Raw genomic sequence first — 13,812 nt, forward strand, 5'->3', positions numbered from 1 at the left:
CCTTAAATGGGAGACCACTTATTTTTAAATGGTGCCCCCTCTTCTAGATTCCCCCATGAGGCAAATCATCTTCTCAACATTTATCCTGTCAAGACCCTTCAGAACCATATAGGTATCAATAAGATCACCTCTCATTTTTTAAAATTCCAATGAGTATAGGCCCAACCTTCTCAACCTTTCCTCATAAGACAACCCCTTCAACCCAGGAATCGGCCTAGTGAATCTTTTCTGAACTGCCTCCAATGCAAAACCAAATCCGTATGCAGTACACCAGGTGCTGTCTCACCAAACCCTGTATTGTAACAAAGGGAACAGAGAGTTACAATTGTAGATTTAGATGACGGAAGGTGGCAGGAGGCTTGAGTGGAGTATAAACATCAGCATAGACTGGTTGGGCCAAATGGCCTGTTTCTGTGCCATATATCCTATTTACGTAATTTATACTCCATCACCCTTGCAAAAAAGGCCAACATTCATTTGCCTTCCCAAGTACTTATTGTAACTACATGCTAACCTTTTTTGATTCATGTATGAGGACACCCAGATCCCTCTGCATCTCAGCATTCTGCAATCACTTTCCATTTTAATAATATTCAACTTTTCTGCTTTTCCTGTGGACAACCTCACATCTTCCCACATTATACGCCATTTGCCAAATTGTTGCCCTCTTACTTAACCTATCTATATCCCCAGCAATTCATTACAAATTTAATTTCAGATCAATGCAATATGGGCAGCATTAGTGACCCATTAGGGTCCAATTATAATGTCAGTTTCCTTTCTATGTGTCCATGGGCTTTTTCGTCTTATTTATAAGAACCTTATGAGGAGAGGCATTTTAATTACAATAAATTGATTTTTCATCAGCATTCTTTTTGCTAAAGCAGTTAAACATTTAGGCTGCTATTTTCCTCTGGCTGTTGTAGTTAACACATCCATAGACATATGTAAATATACTTAATAGATTCTCTATAACAAGCAGATGGAAATATGGAGAGAAAATGGATTTGGAATTTATTGAATTTCAGGCAATTTACATCCCTGTTACTAGAGGGTGCTGTTTTAATGCAATATCAAACAGCTAGAAAGTTCTGTTTTCAATTTGGAATCATAGATTGGTACAGTACTGAAGGAGGCTATTCAGCCAATGCAGTCTGCACTGGCTCTTTTGAAAAACAATCCCCCTTGTTCTTGACCCACACCCCTCTAATTTTTCTTATTTGAGTATTTATCCAATGCCCTTTTTGAAGGCTGCTATTGAATCTGTATCTACCAACCTATCAGGCAGTTCATCCTGAATCCCAGACAACCATAGAATCATAGAATGGTTATGGCACAGAAGGAGGCCATTTGGCCCATTGTATTTGTCCTGGCTCTCTGAAGGAGCAATTCACTTAGTGCCTTCGCATCTTAAACCTGCATATTCTTCCTTTTAAGATAATAATCCAATTCCCTTCTGAATGCCTTGATTGAACCTGCCTCCACCACACTCAGGCAGTATATTCCAGGTCCTAATCACTGGCTGCGTGAAATAGCTTTTCCTCATGTTGTCTTGCTTCTTTTTCAAATTATCTTAAATCTATGCCCCCTGGTTCTCAATACTTCTACCAATGGGAACAATTTCTCCCTATCTACTCTATCCAGACCCCTCATGATTTTGAATATCTCTATCAAATCTCCTCTCAGCCTTCTCTTCTCCAAGAAGAACAGTCCCAACTTCTCCAATCCATCCACGCAACTGAAGTTCCTCATCCCTGGAACCATTCTCATAAAATCTTTTCTGCAACCCCTCTATTACCTTCAAATTCTTCCTAAATTGTGGTGCCCAGAACCGGACACAACACTCCAGTTCAGGCCAAACCAATGTTTTATACAAGATTACCATAACTTTCTTGTTTTTGTACTCTATGCCCATATTGATAAAGCCCAGGATGCCATGTGCTTTATTAACTGGGCTCTCAACCTGTCCTTTCACCTTCAATGATTTATGTACATATACACCCAAGTCCCTCTGCTCCTGCATCCCTTTTAGAATTGTACCTTTTATTTTATATTGTCTCTGCTTTCTTTAGACCAAGATGAATCACTTCACACTTCTCTGCGTTAAATTTCAGCTGCCACTTGTCCACCCATTCCACCAACCTGTCTATGTCCTTTTGAAGTTCTACACTATCCTCCTCACACTTCACAATACTTCCAAGTTTTGTATCATCTGCAAATTTTGAAACTGTGCCCAGTACAACAAGGTCTAGATAATTAATTTATATCAGGAAGAACAGGGGTCCTAACACCGATCCCTGGGGTCTTCCACTATAAATCTTCCTCCATTTCATAAAAGCCACCGTTAACCACTAGTCTTTGTTTTTTGTCATTCAGCCAATTTCATGTCCACCTGATGTATAAAAACATTCTACCTCATGATGCCTCTGAATATCAAGACTTCAACAATTGGAAACAGTGTCTGTTTATTTATACTATCTAAATCATTCATGATATTGAACCCCTCTATCAAACCTCCTCTTCACCTTCTCAGCTCTACGGAGAACAACCCCAGTTTCTCCAGTCTATCCATGTAACAGTAATCCCTCTGGAGCCATTCAAGTAAGTCTCTTATGTACTCACCCCAAACCATTTTTTAATTCACTCTTGGAATGTGAGCATCACCGGCAAGGTCAGCATTAAATTTTCCTGAGAAGGTGTTGGTGAGCCAACTTCTGGAACAACTGCACTCAATGTGCAACAAAAACAAAAATTGCTGGAAAAACTCAGCAGGTCTGACAGCATCTGTGGAGTGGAAGACAGAGTTAACATTTTGAGTCCATATGACTCTTCATCAGAACTAAAGAGAAATAGAAATGTGGTGAAATATAAGCTGTTTAAGTGGGGTGGGACAGGTGGAGCTGGATAGAGGGCTAGTGATAGGTGGAGGCAAAGGAGAGATTGCCAAAAACATCATAAACAAAAGGTCAAAGGGGTGTTGACGGTGGTGATATTAGCTAAAGGATGTGCTAATGGTGACATTAAGGGTAGAAAACAGGATGAGCAAGGTATAGATGGCCCTAGTGGGGGTGGGTTGGGGGGAAGGGATCAGAATAGGCTAAATGGTGGAGATAAAACAATGGATGGAAATAAATTTTAAAAATAATAATAGAAATAGGTGGAAAAAGAAACATTTATATATTAAAAAATATAATGATTATTAGAAAAAAGGGGATCAAAAAGGGGGTGAGGATGGAGGAGAAAGTTCATGATCTAAAATTGTTGAATTCAATATTAAGTCCGGAAGGCTGCAAAGTGCCTAGTCGGAAGATGAGATGCTGTTCCTCCAGTTTGTTTGAGCTTCACTGGAACATTGCAGCAGGCCAGGGTCAGACATGTGGGCATGAGAGCAGGGTGGTGTGTTGACGTGGCAAGCGACAGGGAGGTCTGGGTCAAGCTTGCAGACAGACCGAAGGTGTTCCGCAAAGCGGTCACCCAGTCTGCGTTTGGTCTCCCCAGTGTGGAGGAGACCGCACTGGGACAGTGAGTATAGTAGACAAAATTGAGAGAAGTGCAAGTGAAATGCTGCTTCACTTGAAAGGAATGTTTGGGCCCTTGGACAGTGAGGAGGGGGGAAGCTAGGTTCTCCCACCGAACTTTCTTCTGCAGTGGTTGGATACAGCTGAGTGGCTTGCTATACCATTTCAGAGGGCAGTTAACAATCAACCACTTTGCTGTGGATCTGAAATCACAAGTAGGCCAGACAGGGTAAGTATGGCAGATTTCCTTCCCTAAAGGACATCTGCAACAAATGGATACTATGTTCTTCGCAGTACATTGGCCAAGAGTTTCTGCTTTGGGCACATTCGGCGACCTGAGTGCAAACTGTGCTAGTTTTTAGAAGCATTTCTTTCTGGTTAAGTTTGCACTCAAACTCCTTTGCATATCACCGGATGCAAAGTCTTCCATGAACCAGTGTAATCAAGCAGCACTTCAGGCCGCAATTTGAAAAGAAAATTGCATTAAAAATATTCCTTGATACATCTGAGAATGATAACTTGATGCAGTTTGATTATCACAGCTAAAAATGGGTTTATCACAAGAAATAAGCATTTTAATCAGAGTCTGCTCCACCACCTGTGGAAAACCTGGTCTTAAATAACTGACTTTGAAAAACCAAGCAGCACCAAATATTAGTCACGTTGCTGTAGGGTAGTGGGTTTCCTAGTAAATTACAAAAGAAAATTGAAAAGATTTTAAAATGTGCCTATGTCTTTGTGCCTAAGGGTAAAGCTTCCTTTTAAAAGTCTCGTCACGAGCCGGCAAAGGAGAACAATTAGTGCAAACTCGTCATGTTGATTAATTTGATCGGGGCTGTTTTCATGAGGGGGAACAACAGTTCCAAGAGCAATGTTTTTCCAATTAGCCCAAACAAATAACATGATTTGCGTGTGAAATTCTGCTTATGTTTTACTCGGGTTTGGGAGAATTGTGCTGAAAAAAATAGCACAACCTACCGAAGAACTCCTGTTCACAAAGTTTTTTTGGTTCCTCGGTTTTTACTGGCCTGTACTCAGTTCTTGCTCATGTAGCACTGTAATTATTTTATGATTTGGACAGCTGCCTGTTCTAAAAGCAGTTGCTTTACAAAAGTAGATTATTATTAACTCATTTTCATTTTCTGATCATTATATATGTTTATAATTTATATTATATACTAATAGTGGCACATTCAGAGTTACCTTCAAACCGAAGTTGGCTGTGACTTTGGGATTCCCCAATTGTTCCCAGCGGTTCCAATGGGTGAAGAATAATGCAGGTAGTTCTACAGATGCCTGCTTTCATCTACTACCTTAACAAACTGGCCTAGATAGACAGCATCATTGAGCTATTCAACTATGAGTGCTTCCTTAGAGCAGAATAGGATCGAAGGAGATTTAATAGACGTGTTCAAAATCATGAATGGATTTGATAGACTAGACAAAGAATAACTACTTCCACCAGCAGAGGAGTCGCTAATCAGAGGACACAAATTTAAGGTGAGTGCCAAAAGAACCAGAGGTGATGAGGGTTGCCAACCCTCCAGGATTGGCCCGGAGTATCCAGGAATTGAAAATCAATCTCCAGGACACTGCTGTGCGCAACCCTGGAGAAAAGTCATCGGGACATTAACATTTTTTTTGTCATTTTCTTTAAACATTTCTCTTTACCTGATATAAAAGTATTGAAAACTGGGGAAGAAAAGGGCATGTGGCTAATAGTCAAGCATTATCCAATTGGCTAATGAGTCTTTTTGCTTTCCAATTGATGTAGGAAGGCAGTACATCACAAGGATGGATGTGTTGGTGACAGGGTTTACTACCATTTGGACCTCGTGACAGGATTTACTACCATTTGGAAGCAAATGGCCAGATTAGTGAGAGGCAGCATGGTTTTGTGAAGGGGAGGTCGTGTCTCACTAACTTGATCGAGTTTTTCGAGGAAGTGACAAAGATGATCGACGATGGAAGGGCAGTGAATGTTATATACATGGATTTCAGTACGGCCTTTGACAAGGTCCCTCATGGCAGACTGGTACAGAAGGTAAAGTCACATGGGATCAGAGGTGAGCTGGCAAGATGGATACAGAATTGGCTTGGCCATAGAAGACAGAGGGTAGCAGTGGAAGGCTGCTTTTCTGAATGGAGAGCTGTGACTAGTGGAGTTCCGCAGGGATCAGTGCTGGGACCTTTGCTGTTTGTAACATAAGTGATTTGGGGGAAAATGTAACTGGGCTAATTAGTAAGTTTGCAGATGACACTAAGGTTGGAGGAGTTGCAGATAGTGAAGAGGATTGTCAAAGGATACAACGGGATATAGATCGGTTGGAGACTTGGGCGGAGAAATGGCAGATGGAGTTTAATCTGGACAAATGCGAAGTAATGCATTTTGGAAGGTCTAATACAGGCAGGAATTATACAATAAATAGCAGAACCCTTAAGTGTGCATCGATGGGCAGAGGGATCTGGGTGTACAGGTCCACAAGTCACTGAAAGTGGCAACGCAGGTGGATAAGGTAGTCAGGAAGGCATATGGCATGCTTGCCTTCATTGGCAGGGGTATTGAGTATAAAAGCTGGGAAGTCATGCTGCAGCTGTATAGAACCTTGGTTAGGCCACACTTGGAATATTGCGTGCAATTCTGGTCGCCACATTACCAGAAGGATATGGAGGCGTTGGAGAGGGTGTAGAGGAGGTTTACCAGGATGCTGCCTGGTCTGGAGGTTATTAGCTATGAGGAGAGGTTGGAGAAACTCGGATTGTTCTCACTAGAGTGACGGAGATTGAGGGGCGACTTGATAGAAGTTTACAAAATTATGAGTGGCATGGACAGAGTCAGAAGCTTTTTCCCAGGGAGGAAGAGTCAATTACTAGGGGACATAGATTTAAGGTGAGAGGAGAAAACTATAGAGGAGATGTGCGGGGCAAGCTTTTTACGCAGAGGGTAGTGAGTGTCTGGAATTCGCTGCCAGAGGAGGTGGTGGAAGCAAGTATGATAGTGGTGTTTAAGAGGCAGCTTGACAAATACATGAATAGGATGGGAATAGAGGGATACGGACCCCGGAAGTGCAAAATGTTTTAGTTGACGGGCAATATGATCGGCGCAGGCTTGGAGGGCAGTACTTTTCTTTGTTCTTTGTTCTTTGTTCTTTGACTAATGGCTTGAGTATGGGGGTAAGCCATGTGATGAAACCTTCAGCAATACATTTAATCATAGTTGGCAACCCGAGAGACAACATGAAGAAAGCTTTACTACACAATGAGTGGTTAGGATTTGGAATGCACTGCTTGATAGGGTAGTGAATATAGACTCAATAGCAGGCATCAGAATGGAATTGGATAAGCATTGGAGAAAAAAATTACAAGGTTATTGAAAAAGAGCTGTGGAGTGGCTAAATGCATTATTCTTTAAAAGAGCCAGTGCAGACTTGATGGGCTCAATGGCCTCCAGCTGTGCTGCACTATTCTATGGGCTAGATTTCACAGTATTGCATGCCTCTCCTCCCACCTCCCCTCCGCCCCCCCACCGCTTTTCCTTCCCGTCTTCTAAAAAAACAGCCTGCCTATTCCCACCTGCCTACCCACCCAACCGTATTATGCCATGGGCAGCGGCTGATCCAAGTCAATTTTTGAGAATTCATTCATGGGATGTGGGCTTTGCTGACTAGGTCAGCATTTATTACCCATCCCAAATTGCCCTTGAGAAGGTGGTGATGAGCTGCCTTCTTGAACCACTGCAGTCCATGTGGTGTAGGTACACCCACAGTGCTGTTAGGGAGGGAGTTCCAGGATTTTGACCCAGCGACAGTGAAGGAACGGCGATATATTTCCAAGTCAGGATGGTGAGTGACTTGGAGGGGAACTTCCAGGTGGTGGTGTTCCCATCTATCTGCTGCCCTTGTCCTTCTAGATGGTAGTGGTTGTGGGTTTGGAAGGTGTTGTCTAAGGAGCCTTGGTGAATTCCTGCAGTGCATCTTGTAGATGGTACACACTGCTGCTACTATGCGCCAGTCGTGGAGGGAATGAATGTTTGTGGATGTGGTGCCAATCAAGCGGGCTGCTTTGTCCTGGATGGTACCAAGCTTCAGTAATGTTGTTGGAGCTGCACTCATCCAGGCTTGGTAACAAGCTCAATTGACCCTTAATTATTTATTTTTTCGGTTTCGGCCCCCGCCCACCTATCATTTTATGGGGGAGCAGTTCGGAATGGGTGGAAAGGTGGTGGGCTGGGCACCCCTCGTATTTTATGTGATGCACCGCTGCCCCCCTCATCCCCCCACCAAAAATACACCCAGCGGGGTGTGCAAAATCCAGCCCTATGATTCCGTGTAAAATCCTGACAGTTGAAGGACGGGTTATTAATTCACTATCACCTATTGCACAGTCAAGATCTACCCCAAGATTTGCAATCCTGAAACAAAAACACAGGTCTGACAGCATCTGCGGAGAGGAACACAGTTAACGTTTCGAGTTAAGTTCTGTTGAAGAGTCATACGGACTCGAAACGTTAACTGTGTTCCTCTCCGCAGATGCTGTCGGACCTGCTGAGTTTTCCCAGGTATTTTTGTTTTTGTTTTGGATTTCCAGCATCCGCAGTTTTTTGTTTTTATATTGGAGGAACACAGACTTCTCATGCTGTAGGAGGACGGAAGAGGCTATGGAATGTGGAGGGGTGAAGCCATGAAAGCATTTGAAGATGAAGGTAAGAAATTCCTAATGGGGACAGCCACAGCTGTAATAGTGAGCTTCTTTCTTCTGTCATTCTTTGCCTCCTGCATGATGGTATCTTAAAAGCTTGCCTTGATCAAACAGAATTCTGTCATGGGAGCTAACATTACAACAGGCTTTTTAGTAATGATCAACTTCAATTAACTTATGTAAATGAGCATCCAGCTGTGCATTTGGAATTAACAGCTCAGTCTTCTGGTTGAAGTTCCTTACCACCATGCCATGTTAAACAGCTTTCTGCTTTGTTTACAATAAGTGTTAAACAGTGAGATTAATGCAAATAAGCTGTTTATTTACAAAGGAAATTACATTTGAATATGGAGCTGATTGGATGTTCTGAAATTAAAATGTAATAAGACAAAACCTGAGAGCTTCAATTTCTCTCCCCTCTCCCTGAGGTTTCTCTTGTCTTTAAATATTTTTCTCCCTCCCAAATTCTCTCCCCTTCTCTGCTCATGGGCTCCAGAGTCAGAAGAGTGTGAAATCAAATCCTGCTTTGGAATTTCAAAACATTAAGTAGATTTAAATTTCAGTGAAGTGTGAGAGTGCATTTTTTCCTTTGAATAAGACCTTGAATCTTCCTTAAATAAAAATAAGATAAAAAGTTACAAAGGAGAGTTATTTTTGACACAAAATGTGAACTCTATTTCTCGCTCCACACATTCTGCCAGACCTGCTGAGTTTTTCCAGCACTTTCTGTTGTTCCTTCAGGGTTCCAGCAGTATTTTGCTTTTAATTAAACCTGCCTGGTTTGAATTTGAACAAAAAGCTGGGCAGTTAACTGTTTCCTGCAGCATTCCCCATGGCAAAGCCTCCACCAATCAGAGCCCACTTGCCAACCAATCAACACTCTCTTCTCATGCAGTATAACTTGTTGTTCTCTTTACGGGTTGGTATTTTCTTGAGAGCTGTCCTGATGAGTGCAAGATGAAAAGCTTTAACAACATATCTCTTTTTTCAGCAATTCTCAAGTCTTTCTTTCTGTTCTCTTTGGTATTCAAAGAAAAGGGAATTTGTCCAGCGTCCTAATCAAAACATCCGTCCAACATCTAACACCACTGCAAATCAATTGATTGTCATGTAAAAGAAATAATTTGCATTTGTATAGTGCCTTTCACAATGTCCAGACATCCCAATGCACTTCACAGCCAATCAAGTAGTTTTATAGCAACTATTGTTATGTGGGGAACATGGCAGCCACTTTGAACATGGCAAGCTCCTACAAAGAGCAATGTGATGATGACAAGATAACTGACTTCAGTGATGCTGATTGAGGGATACATATTGGGCAGGATATGAGGGATAACTCCCCTGTTCCTTTTACATCCACATGGAAGAGCAGACAGCACCTCAGTTTAACGTTTTGCCTGAAAACTATTTTGAAGGAAAGCAGTGGAACCCTCCCCCGTGTCTTGGCCAATATTTATACCTCAACACATGCAAACAGATTATCTTGTCATCGTCACCTTACTCTTTCTGTGATCCTGCTGTGTGTGAATTAGCTTCCTATGTTAGAACAGTAACTACATTTCAAACAGATACCATAACGCTCTAAACTCTTGGTGCTATATTTTTTTTGTGCCAGTTTTCTCCCCTTGCCACTTCTCACAAGGAACTGAAACGCTTAGGTGCATCTGTTTATTAATTTACATAAACTATTGGTAGTCACCTCACTTTTGGAATGTGGGCAAGGCACTGTCTAAACGTATGCTTGTCTCTCTTCCAGTCACTGCCGGTTATTATCCATGTGCTCAATGTGAATGTTTGTGAGAGGTTAGAATATCATGAGCATTACAATTGTCCCGAGTCCCCTAGAGGAGGCAAATCAGCCAGTGGTCCTGATCACCATAAAGTCACTGCTGCTGTTCTCCACTGGTGTCTGTGAATAAGAGGTTTGAGAAGGGCTCACTATGAAAGTGCTCAGACATGGGAATACAGGCTGATCATTTTTATCCCTCTCAAAGGTCAAACAATAATAGCTTAACAACACAGTTACAATTTGCATTTTGTCTGTCATGCTGCAAGTCTGGTTTAAGTTCTGAAAAACGTATTAAATGCACAGCATTAGCCGCAATGTCAGGGGTCCCTGTGGGATAATTTCTTCCCTCAACAGTTTCATATTTTGCTACTGATTTATTGTCTTTAAGGCATAAAGAACTGCTCCCATGAACATTTAATGTTTTGCACATTTGCACTTCCTCTATGTGTGATGAGGCACTCTCCTGACTTGTTTCATTGAGCCTTGAGAGCTGTGAATCTACCAAAAGGCCGAATTCATTAAAATATCTCGCTTTTGACTTTGTGCTCGATGATAGAATATCATGTCCACTCTTTGAGTATCCCGTAACGATGTCTCATTTTCAGTGAAAGAGTTGCGGGCTTTCCATTTATTGATTAAACGGGAACTGTCCAATGGATCAGTAAGTGGATGTACTGCCAGAGGCCTGACAAACCAGCATGCCCAAGTGAGCTGAACTCAGCAAGCATTGCATTCTGTTATGATTGACCTCAGCGTATCCTAGGCTAAATGAGGATTAAGAAGAATTTCCTGCTTCTGGTTGTTAATCTGTGATACTTGTTGGGAATGTCTGTTGTGCGAGTCAGGTTTGTTTTTGATGCCTATCCCTCATGGTCATACTGTCTTGATGGCATTTATTGGTCCCGGTTCACCAATGAAGTTCGGTTACTTAAGTGAAGTTTGTAAAACAAAAACAAAAATACCTGGGAAAACTCAGCAGGACTGGCAGCATCTGCGGAGAGGAGCACAGTTAACGTTTCGAGTCCGAATGACCCTTCAACAGAACTAAGTAAAAATAGAAGAGGTGAAATATAAGCTGGTTTGGGGATGGGGGGGGACAAGAAGAGCTGGATAGAGGGCCAGTGATAGGTGGAGGTAACCAAAAGATGTCACAGACAAAAGGACAAAGAGGTGTTGAAGGTGGTGATATTATCTAAAGGAATGTGCTAATTAAGGGTAAAAAGCAGGACGAGCAAGGTACAGATAGTCCTAGTAGTGGGGATGGGGAGGGGGGAAGGGATCCAAATAGGCTAAAAGGTAGAGATAAACAATGGGTGGAAATACACTTAAAAATAATGGAGGTAGGTGGGAAAAGAAAAATCTATATAAATTATTGGAAAAAACAAAAAAGAGGGGGAAAAATCAGAAAGGGGGTGGGGATGGAGGAGAGAGTTCATGATCTAAAATTGTTGAACTTAATATTCAGTCCGGAAGGCTGTAAAGTGCCTAGTCGGAAAATGAGGTGCTGTTCCTCCAGTTTGCGTTGAGCTTCACTGGAACAATACTGCAAGCCAAGAACGGACATGTGGGCATGACAGCAGGGTGGAGTGTTGAAATGGCAAGCGACAGGGAGGTCTAGGTAACACTTGCAGACAGACCGAAGGTGTTCTGCAAAGCGGTCACCCAGTCTGTGTTTGGTCTCTCCAATGTAGAGGAGACCGCATTGGGAGCAACGAATGCAGTAGAATAAGTTGAGGGAAGTGCAAGTGAAATGCTGCTTCACTTGAAAGGAGTGTTTGGGCCCTTGGACGGTGAGGAGAGGGGAAGTAAAGGGGCAGGTGTTGCACCTTCTGCGGTTGCATGGGAAGGTGCCGTGGGAGGGGGTTGAGGTGTAGGGGGTGATGGAGGAGTGGTCCAGGGTGTCCTGGAGGAAATGATCCCTGCGGAATGCTGCCGGGGGGGTGAAGGGAAGATGTGTTTGGTGGTGGCATCATGCTGGAGTTGGCAGAAATGGTGGAGGATGATCCTTTGAATACGGAGGCTGGTGGGGTGATAAGTGAGGACAAGGGGGACCCTATCATGTTGTTTCTGGGAGGGAGAAGAAGGTGTGAGGGTGGATGCGTGGGAGATGGGCCGGACCCTGTCAACCACCGTGGGTGGAAAGCCTCGGTTAAGGAAGAAGGAGGACATGTCAGAGGAACTGTTTTTGAAAGTGGCATCATCAGAGCAGATGCGACAGAGGTGAAGGAACTGAGAGAATGGGATGGAGTCCTTACAGGAAGCGGGGTGTGAGGAGCTGTAGTCAAGGTAGCTGTGGGAGTCGGTAGGCTTGTAATGGATATTGGTGGACAGTCTATCACCAGAAATTGAGACAGAGAGGTCAAGGAAGGGAGGGAAGTGTCAGAGATGGACCATGTGAAAATGATGGAGGGATGGAAATTGGAAGCAAAATTAATAAATTTTTCCAGGTCCAGATGAGAGCATGAAGCAGCACCGAAGTAATCATCAATGTACCGGAGAAAGAGTTGTGAGAGGGGGCCGTAGTAGGACTGGAACAAGGAATGTTCCACATACCCCATAAAGAGACAGGCATAGCTGGGGCCCATGCGGGTACCCATAGCCACACCTTTTATTTGGAGGAAGTGAGAGGAGTTTAAGGAGAAATTGTTCAGTGTGAGAACAAGTTCAGCTAGACGGAGGAGAGTAGTGGTGGATGGGGATTGTTCGGGCCTCTGTTCAAGGAAGAAGCTAAGGGCCCTCAGACCATCCTGGTGGGGGATGGAGGTGTAGAGGAATTGCACGTCCATGGTGAAGAGGAGGCGGTTGGGGCCAGGGAACTGGAAATTGTTGATATGATGTAGGGTGTCAGAGGAATCACGGATGTAGGTGGAAAGGGACTGGACAAGGGGAGAGAGAATGGAGTCAAGATAGCAAGAAATGAGTTCCGTGGGGCAGGAACAGGCTGACACGATCAGTCTGCCGGGTCAGTCCTGTTTGTGGATTTTGGGTAGGAGGTAGAAGCGGGCCGTCCGAGGTTGGGAGACTATCAGGTTGGAAGCTGTGGAAGGAAGATCTCCAGAGGAGATGAGGTCAGTAACAGTCCTGGAAACAATGGCTTGATGTTCAGTGGTGGGGTCATGGTCCAGGGGGAGGTAGGAGGAAGTATCTGCGAGTTGACGCTCAGCCTCTGCAAGGTAGAGGTCAGAGCGCCAGACAACAACAGCACCACCCTTGTCAGCAGGTTTGATGACAATGTTGGGGTTGGACCTGAGAGAACGGAGTGCAGCAAGTTCAGAGAGAGAGACAGGTTAGAGTGGGTGAGAGGAGCAGAGAAATTGAGACGACTAATGTCACGCTGACAGTTCTCAATGAAAAGATCAAGAGAAGGTAAGAATCCAGAGGGAGGGGTCCAAGTGGAGGGAGAATATTGGAGGTGGGCAAAAGGATCCGTTGAACGGGGAGAGGACTCCTGCCCAAAGAAGTGAGCACGGAGACGAAGGCGGTGGAAGAAGAGTTCAACATCGTGCCGAGCCCGAAATTCATTGAGATGAGGGCGTAAGGGTATGAAACTAAGTCCTTTGCTGAGCACTGAACGTTCAGCGTCAGAGAGGGGAAGGTCAGGGGGTATAGTGAATACACGGCAGGGGCTGGGATTGGAAGATGGGGTGGGGACAGAGGGTCAGGCAGGGGTGGAGGGTCCTAGATGGGTGTTGGTGTCGATGAGTTGTTGGAGCTTGCGTTCCTTTGCACCTGAAAGAAAGAGACAAAGTTTCTTGTTGAGGTGTCGGATGAGACAAAGAATAAAATGAAACTGGGGGCACACGCAGC

This window comes from Cetorhinus maximus, chromosome 2, assembly GCF_964194155.1.
Source record: "Cetorhinus maximus chromosome 2, sCetMax3.hap1.1, whole genome shotgun sequence".
Taxonomy (NCBI): Eukaryota; Metazoa; Chordata; class Chondrichthyes; order Lamniformes; family Cetorhinidae; genus Cetorhinus; species Cetorhinus maximus.